This window comes from Vigna unguiculata, unplaced genomic scaffold (assembly GCF_004118075.2).
Source record: "Vigna unguiculata cultivar IT97K-499-35 unplaced genomic scaffold, ASM411807v1 contig_129, whole genome shotgun sequence".
NCBI lineage: Eukaryota > Viridiplantae > Streptophyta > Magnoliopsida > Fabales > Fabaceae > Vigna > Vigna unguiculata.
The window spans coordinates 29,322-37,581 of record NW_021010833.1 but is presented as its reverse complement, the minus strand read 5'-3'; the positions used below and the strand labels follow the sequence as shown (position 1 = coordinate 37,581).

Genomic DNA, 8,260 nt, shown 5'->3' with positions numbered 1-8,260 from the left:
ATAAATATTGCTCAAAATTTCATGAGAAACTTGTTGCAAATAGTCAAAGAGGATTATTGGTGTTATGAAATTTGAAAATTTTCTTCTTTTTGTCACACTTCTTTAATTTTTTACTAATTTTTACTATATAGAAATTAAATAATTGATATTTTATATATTAAAATTGCAAAAATTTCACAACTAACAAGTTGGCCATTACTAGGATAGGATTTGTGTTCTTAAATTTGACAAATTCCATCTCCTGGTAACCCTTTTTTAATTCTTTTTACTATGTTTAATTGTTTACAATTCAAATAATTGAACTTTTATGTACAAAAAGATCTCAAAATTTCATAACAAACAGGTTCGTGATACTCAAATGCAATTTGTTTCTAAATTTAAAAAATTCAATCTCTAGGTAGCAATTTTTCAATTGCTTTTTACTACTTTCTACTATTTACAATTTAAATAAATCATGTGTTTTTCATAAAAATTGCTCAAAATTTAAGAAGAAACTTGTTGCAAATTGTCAAAGGGATTATTGGTGTTATGAAATTTGAAAATTTTCTTCTTTTTGTGACACTTTTTTAATTTTTTACTAATTTTCACTCTTTACAATTTAAATAATTGATATTTTATATATAAATATTGCTAAAAATTTCGCAAGTAACGAGTTGGCCAATACTAGGATAGGATTTGTGTTCTTAAATTTGACAAATTCCATCTCCTGATAACCCTTTTTTAATTCTTTTTACTATTTTTAACTATTTACAATTCAAATAATTGATCTTTACGTACAAAAAGTTCTCAAATTTCACAACAAACAGGTTCGTGGATACTCAAATTCAATTTGTTTCTCACTTTAAGAAATTCAATCTCTAGGTAACAATTTTTCAATTATTTTTTACTACTTTCTACTATTTACAATTTAAATAAATCATGTTTTTTTCATAAAAATTGCTCAAAATTTCAGAAGAAACTTGTTGCAAATTGTCAAAGGGATTATTGATGTTATGAAATTTGAAAATTTTCTTCTTTTTGTGACACTTTTGTAATTTTTTACTAATTTTTACTCTTTACAATTTAATAATTGAGATTTTTCATATTAAAATTGCAAAAATTTCACAAGTAACGAGTTGGCCAATACAAGAATAACATTTTTGTTCTTAAATTTGACAAATCCCATCTCCTAGTAACAATTTTTTAATTACTTTTACTATTTTTAACTATTTACAATTCAAATAATTGAACTTTTATGTACAAAAAGATCTAAAAATTCCATAACAAACAGGTTGGCAGATACTCAAATGGGATTAGTTTCTAAAATTTATAAAATTCAATCTCTAGGTAACAAATTTTCAATTGTTTTTTAATACATTCTAGTATTGACAATTTAAATCATTCGTGTTTTCTACATAAAAATTGCTCAAAATTTCATGAGAAACTTGTTGCAAATAGTCAAAGAGGATTATTGGTGTTATGAAATTTGAAAATTTTCTTCTTTTTGTCACAGTTCTTTAAGAGGTTTTTATTAATTTTTACTATATACAAATTAAATAATTGATATTTTATATAAAAAAATTGCAAAAAGTTTAATAAGAAACAAGTTAACCAATACTAGGATAGGATTTGTGTTCTTAAATTTGACAAATTCCATCTCCTGGTAACCCTTTTTCAATTCTTTTTACTATTTTTAACTATTTACAATTCAAATAATTGATCTTTTATGTACAAAAAGTTCTCAAAATTTCATAACAAACAGGTTCGTGGATACTGAAATGCAATTTGTTTCTAAATTTAAAAATTCAATCTCTAGGTAACAATTTTTCAATTGTTTTTTACTACTTTCTACTATTTACAATTTAAATAAGTCATGTTTTTTTCATAAAAATTGCTCAAAATTTCAGAAGAAAGTTGTTGCAAATTGTCAAAGGGATTATTGATGTTATGAAATTTGAAAATTTTCTTCTTTTCGTGACACTTTTTTAATTTTTTACTAATTTTAATTCTTTACAATTTAAATAATTGATATTTTATATATAAAAATTGTTAAAGATTTCGCAAGTAACGAGTTGGCCAATACTAGGATAGGATTTGTCTTCTTAAATTTGACAAATTCCATCTCCTGGTAACCCTTTTTTAATTCTTTTTACTATTTTTAACTATTTACAATTCAAATAATTGATCTTTTATGTACAAAAAGTTCTCAAAATTTCATAACAAACAGGTTCGTGGATACTCAAATGCAATTTATTTCTAAATTTTAAAAATTCAATCTCTAGGTAACAATTTTTCAATTGTTTTTACTACTTTCTACTATTTACAATTTAAATAAATCATGTTTTTTTCAAAAAAATTGCTCAAAATTTCAGAAGAAACTTGTTGCAAATTGTCAAAGGGATTATCTACTATATATCTAAGAAATTCTTAGTGTAGGTAAATTACTGAAATAGACATTTTAATTTATTGACACATGGTTAAAATTGAGGGTATTTTTGTCTTTTTGATGTTGTTGTGTTTTCGCGGTTCGAATGTCTTTTTTAAATATTGATTGACGTTGTCAGACAGCAGCATCATTCTTCTCCAAAGCAATCAGCTTACTCGAGGTTAGCTTTTTTTCTTCTTCTTCAATCCTTCTTCTTTCTTCTTCTTCATATCAAGTTAGGTTTTCGTTTTGTTTTTAATTTCCAGTTTGTTGTTGTTGAATGTTGACGGTAGGGTTTTCTTCTCCCAAGCAATCAACTTCATTGAGGTAATTTTTTTTTCTTCTTTCATTTTCCTTCTTCTTCTTCTTCTTCTGTTTTTCTTCTTCTTCTTCTTCTTCAATCCTTCTTCTTCCTTCTTCCTCATACCAACTTAAGTTTTTTTTTCTATTTATTTTTGTTGAAGGTTGACAGAAGTTTTGATTGGTGTAGGTAATTTTTTTTTCTATTTCTTAATTTATTCTTTTTTCTTCAAGGATCTTTTTTCTTTCTTCTTCTTACTCTGTTATTTTTTTACTTTGTGAAAGATTTAATTTTTGCAAGGCAATCGGTAGGATCTTCTTCTCCAAGGCAATCAACTTCGTCGAGGTAATTTCTTTTTTTCTTCTTCCGTATTCCTTCTTCTTCAATCCTTCTTCTTTCTTTTTCCTCATACCAACTTAATTTTTTTTTGTTCTGTTTGTTGTTGTTGTTGTTCTGTTTTTTTTTTACTTCGTGAAAGATTTAATTTTTGCAATGTGTTTCGTTTTGAAGAAAACACTGATGTTTTTATTTTTAGAAGGTATTTTTAACAAAATCTTGAACATGTTTTGTTGTTGTTGATGGTGTTGTTGTATTTATTTTTTTATACTTGATACATCTATTATTGTGGGTTGAAGAAAAGGTTCAAGTTTTCGTTTTTAGAAAGTATTTTTGAACAAATAGAATGACTGAGGATGATGATGTTATTGTTGGTGGTCTTCTTTTCTTTTCTTTTTTTCGTCTATTTGTGGTTTGTTGTTGAGATTTGTTTGTTGTTCTTCATTGTGCTATTTTTTTTACTTCTTTTGTGGTCCTTCTTCTTTATAAAAGGTTATGTTTCTGTAATTTTTTTTCTGTTAAATATGTTGTAGCAGTGGGTTAGTATTTATTGAAAGCTATGTTCAAATTTCTCTGTTATTTTTTATGGTGTTATTTATTTTTCTTTTAATTCTTATGTGTTCCTTCTTCTTTTTTCATGAAAGGTTTATTTTTTTTAGGTTTTTTGTGATGAAGATGGTGTCCTCTGGATTAGTACGTTTTAATAGTTGGTTAAAGTCAGTAGCTTGAGTTTTCTTTCTCCTCCTTCATGGTCTTCTTCTACTTTGTTTTCTACTTCTTCTTTTTTCATTGTTTTGAAGAAAAGCCTAAACCTTTTGTTTTTTCATTGTTTTGAAGAAAAACCTAAACCTTTTGTTTTCATGAAGTATATTTACTATTTTTTGTTTTTAATATCATTATTGTGTGTTTAGTTGCTTTTTCGATGTCTATGGTTGTAGATTGAATAAAGGGTAAGATTTTTTGTAATGTGTATGGTTGTGGATTGAAGAAAAAGTATGACTGAAATGAAGATGTCTATGTTTCTGTCTTGATTTTTGTACATGTTTTTCTTGATGGTGTTGTTCTCTATGCTTCATGTCTCCCAATTCTGTCTTTACCATTTTACAATTTTACAACTATATCATATCTTGGTTTGGGTTTTATGTATTTTGCTTTCAAATGTTTGATCTTTGCAGAAAACCTTTTTTTTATGTCTCTTCAAGAAAAGGCGTTTCATTTATCTGTGTGCTTATTTTTTCTTTTCTGTAGCAGTTTGAAATGCTGGGGAGATGGTGTTTGTTGTTAAAATAGCACATAGAAGGTACATGTTACGATTTATTGTTTCATTTGATGAATGTACTTTTCTTTCTATTTATTTAATTTATTAACTTTTTAGTTGCTTCTTGGTTGTTCTTCTTTACTTCTTTCTGTTTGATGGATCTGATATTTCAAGTACTCATTATAGGACGGGGTCATCTAATGCAACAAATGGGGTAGCTATACCATCTGAGAAAAAGGTATTGTATTGTATTCGATGAAGAGTGAAATAGTCATTATATTTGCACAAACATTTTTCAGGAAGATGAGGGATATTGCATATGATTTATATTATCAATTCTGTCTTCGTAATGTATGACTTAAAATATCCATTATGTATCTTTATAATGTACTGCTTATTTTATTATCATTAGTACGGTGAGGGATATTGCAAATGAGTTTGAGCCCTGCTCAAAGCTCGAGGACCTAAATTTGGATGTTAGAAAGAAGTTCAAGGAGACAGAGGAAATAATTCTCGCTGACCAATTTTTTCAGAGGTACAACACTGGTCCTTACTTTTTTAGTTTTTGAAATGTAGTATGGAAACTTTTTGTAAAATTGGTAGACAAGGCTTCAATTTTTTTTTTCGTGCTTGGAGAGAGCAGTAAAACTTTCTTCTACTTGCTGCCAAAATTTGTGCTAAACATTTATTTTTATTAATATTTACTTCAATAAAATATATTGGAATCAAAAAATACCACTTGAAGTAGAAAGGCCTCTTGGATATTGTTGTCTGCATTTGTGGCAAAAAGCTTACTTTTTAGATTACGTGGCTAGAACATTTCCTCATTTCAATGCATCTGTAACTCTTAAGGAAGGATTTGTTTGGGTTTGGGGTTTGGGAAGGAGATCAAATAAGAGAAGAGAGGTATAAATAAAGATCAATGGGCAATTATGCAGTATACTTGAAACTAAAAGTGTTGTGTTTTAAATGAGAATATTTCAAAACTGTGAATATTTACTATTTAATGAATATCCTACACCAATAATAAGAAATAAATAAAATGTGAAGCAGGTTAACGATGTCTATTTAAATCTTAGATAATTGTTATAGGGAGAGAGAATTTAGCATGGTAAACCATAGTGGATTTCATCCAGAAATGGGATTAAAATAAAAGGGTTGGCCATAAAATGCAACTAACTATTTTCTTTGAATAAATAAGCTGGAAATATGTGGTAGTTGAATGTGAGGCTTCTCAATTGATTTGGTCATATTTTCTCATGTTTTATGTGTATTGGATTAAAATAGTTTGAAACCACATGGTTTAATGAAACTTATAAACTAAGCTCTTATTCAGTATCTAGATTTATGCTGCTTCATATATGCAATTATACACGGTCAGAGTTTTATTTGTACTTTCTCAATTAATTATATTAAACAATTATATTTCTAGAGATATATTGAAATCTAATACACTTTTTAAATTTGTGAGGTTATAAGCATGTTGTGGTTAAACCAACTGCAGGTAGTGCTGATGATGTATTGGAAGATAATCCCGTGGTGAGATTGAAGGTTTTTGTATATGAACTTCCAAGTAAGTATAATAAGAAAATTCTGCAAAAAGATCCAAGATGCCTCAACCATATGTTTGCAACTAAAATCTTTAATCACCGGTTTCTCTTATTGGCCCTGTTGAAACTTTAATCTAGAAGAGGTTTTATACCCCTGTATACAATGACCACAAATGATAAGAAGTGCCATAAAGCTTATTTCTTCCAACTGACCTTATTGAAGGCTCACATAGGGGGCACATCACTTCTTTGTGGTTCCTCAAAATTTTGGGGCATGTTTTCATTACGAGGTACAAATTTTGTGCATTATTTTCAACATTCATTATTTATACCACTTTTATTATATATTTATATTAATTTGTATATAGAAGAGAAGGCAATTGAAAGAGGGGATTCTTTAACTGCTAAAGCGTGCTACATTGGTTCAAACCTTTGGACAGAGGAATCACATATGCCCGAAAGAGGGCTCAAATACCATTTCTCCATACTTTTCACCAAGAAAATCCACACCCACCTAATTCCTAATAAGACTCCTAGGTCATTTTTGTGTATTTTCGATGACTTTTATGATGTTGGCAATGACTCTGAAGGTGGTTATTATGCAAGGTAGGCCTTATTACAAGTTTAAACAAGAATGTCCGAGTGTGTAGCCTTTTATTTCTTCTATATCATAGCTGCATAAGAAATCTGATTTACATTTTCTTATAAAAGATGCAATGACTAGGGACTTTGATTCATATAACTATTGTAATTTGGACTAACTATAAACGGGCCATGTTGTGTAATCTTGCAGAGGTGCAAGAGTAGCAGTGTGGGAGAACTTTTAAGGACAATCCTCTATTTGATGTCTCCACTAAGCATCCAACCACGTACTTTAAGGACATGCAGTAGCTGTGTTTTGCGTATACCCACTTGGATGGACCCGTTGGAGCCTAAGATTGGTAGAGGCTATGATATTTAGTTGCATACCTGTTATTATTGTAGATGACATTGTTTTGCAATTTGCTGATGCAATCCCATGAGAAAAGATAGAAGTATTTGTTGCTGAGGAGGAGGTTCCAAAGTTGAATACCATACTCACATCTATCTTACTAGAAGCCATATTTTAGATAGGAGTATTTGTTGCTGTTACCGTTTTCTTTTTTATTTTAGATAATAGTTTATTTTTATTTCAATATTAATAATATATATATATATATATATAATAATTTATTATTTTATATTTATTTTGATGTCACTATTTAATATTTAAATGACCACAATTAAAATTAGTTATTGAGATTTTATCCGCATAAGAATATTTAATTCAACTGCATGTTATCCTTATTATGTGAAGTTGAATTTTCCATTAAGTGTTAGGAAAAGTCTTCTACAGTTACAGATAAACATTGGTAGAAAAACTTATTTTGAAGATAGAGATGTCCATAGATAAAGACGTGGTGCAACTTATTGCATTATCAAGTATTTGATGGAGTGTAAGAATCTTCAACAAAGTCTTTTTTTTCAAATATTTCGTATTAAAGTTTAGTAAAACAGTTTTATGATTTAAATGTACTACGTTTTATATTTATATTTTTATTGTCCAACTTTGAGATATTTTAAATTTTATAAATTAATTATTAAAATATGTACTTTTGGCTTCTAATAAATGGAATCATACAACAGAATCTGGTACTGGATATATACTATGTAAGATATTATAAATTATGCATTTAATAGATAAAGCGTGATAATATAATATTTTGTTAAATTTTATTATAATATTTTATTAACTATACAGATTAGTGTTTTTCATAAAAACAAAACAGCCATAAATATATTACTTATTAAAATAACATAACGTAATTCTCTTTTAACCAGCGTAAACACAACGTTACTGTGTTTGTGTAAATAAATATGAAATTATATTAGTAGGTGATAATATTATAATATTATTAAGTTAATAAATAACCTAAAATTATATTTATTAAAAATAAAATGAAATATATCAAAACAGATGAAAGAATAACCATTAATAAATAAAGAAGTGGAGAAGAAGCAGAAATAGCTGATTTTATAAAATATTTGTAAAAATAACAGTCAATTTTTAAAAATTTAATAAATTATTATATTTAAAGGGTAAAATTAGTATTTTTAAAGGTGGACACAAAAAGGAGAATCCCCTTTATATATTGTTATAGATTATTAGTCTTAGCACTATTTGTATTAGAATATTATTTCAATTAATCATAGTAATAGTATTATTATTAATATTTGTAGTTTTAGTAAAGTTAATATTATTAATATTTTTATTATTATTGTTATTGATATTATTATTATTATTATTATAATTATTATTATTATTATTACTATTATTATTATTATTATTATTAAACAAATGCTTCTTCAATGTTTTAAATTGTTTATAGGTT

At 27.0% G+C, this 8,260-nt stretch overlaps 1 pseudogene; it reads left to right on the top strand.

Moving 5' to 3' along the window:
• Nucleotides 1-4,309: 4,309 nt before the first annotated feature.
• On the top strand, nt 4,310-6,958 carry LOC114171180 (annotated as a pseudogene).
• The last annotated feature ends 1,302 nt before the right edge of the window (nt 6,959-8,260 follow it).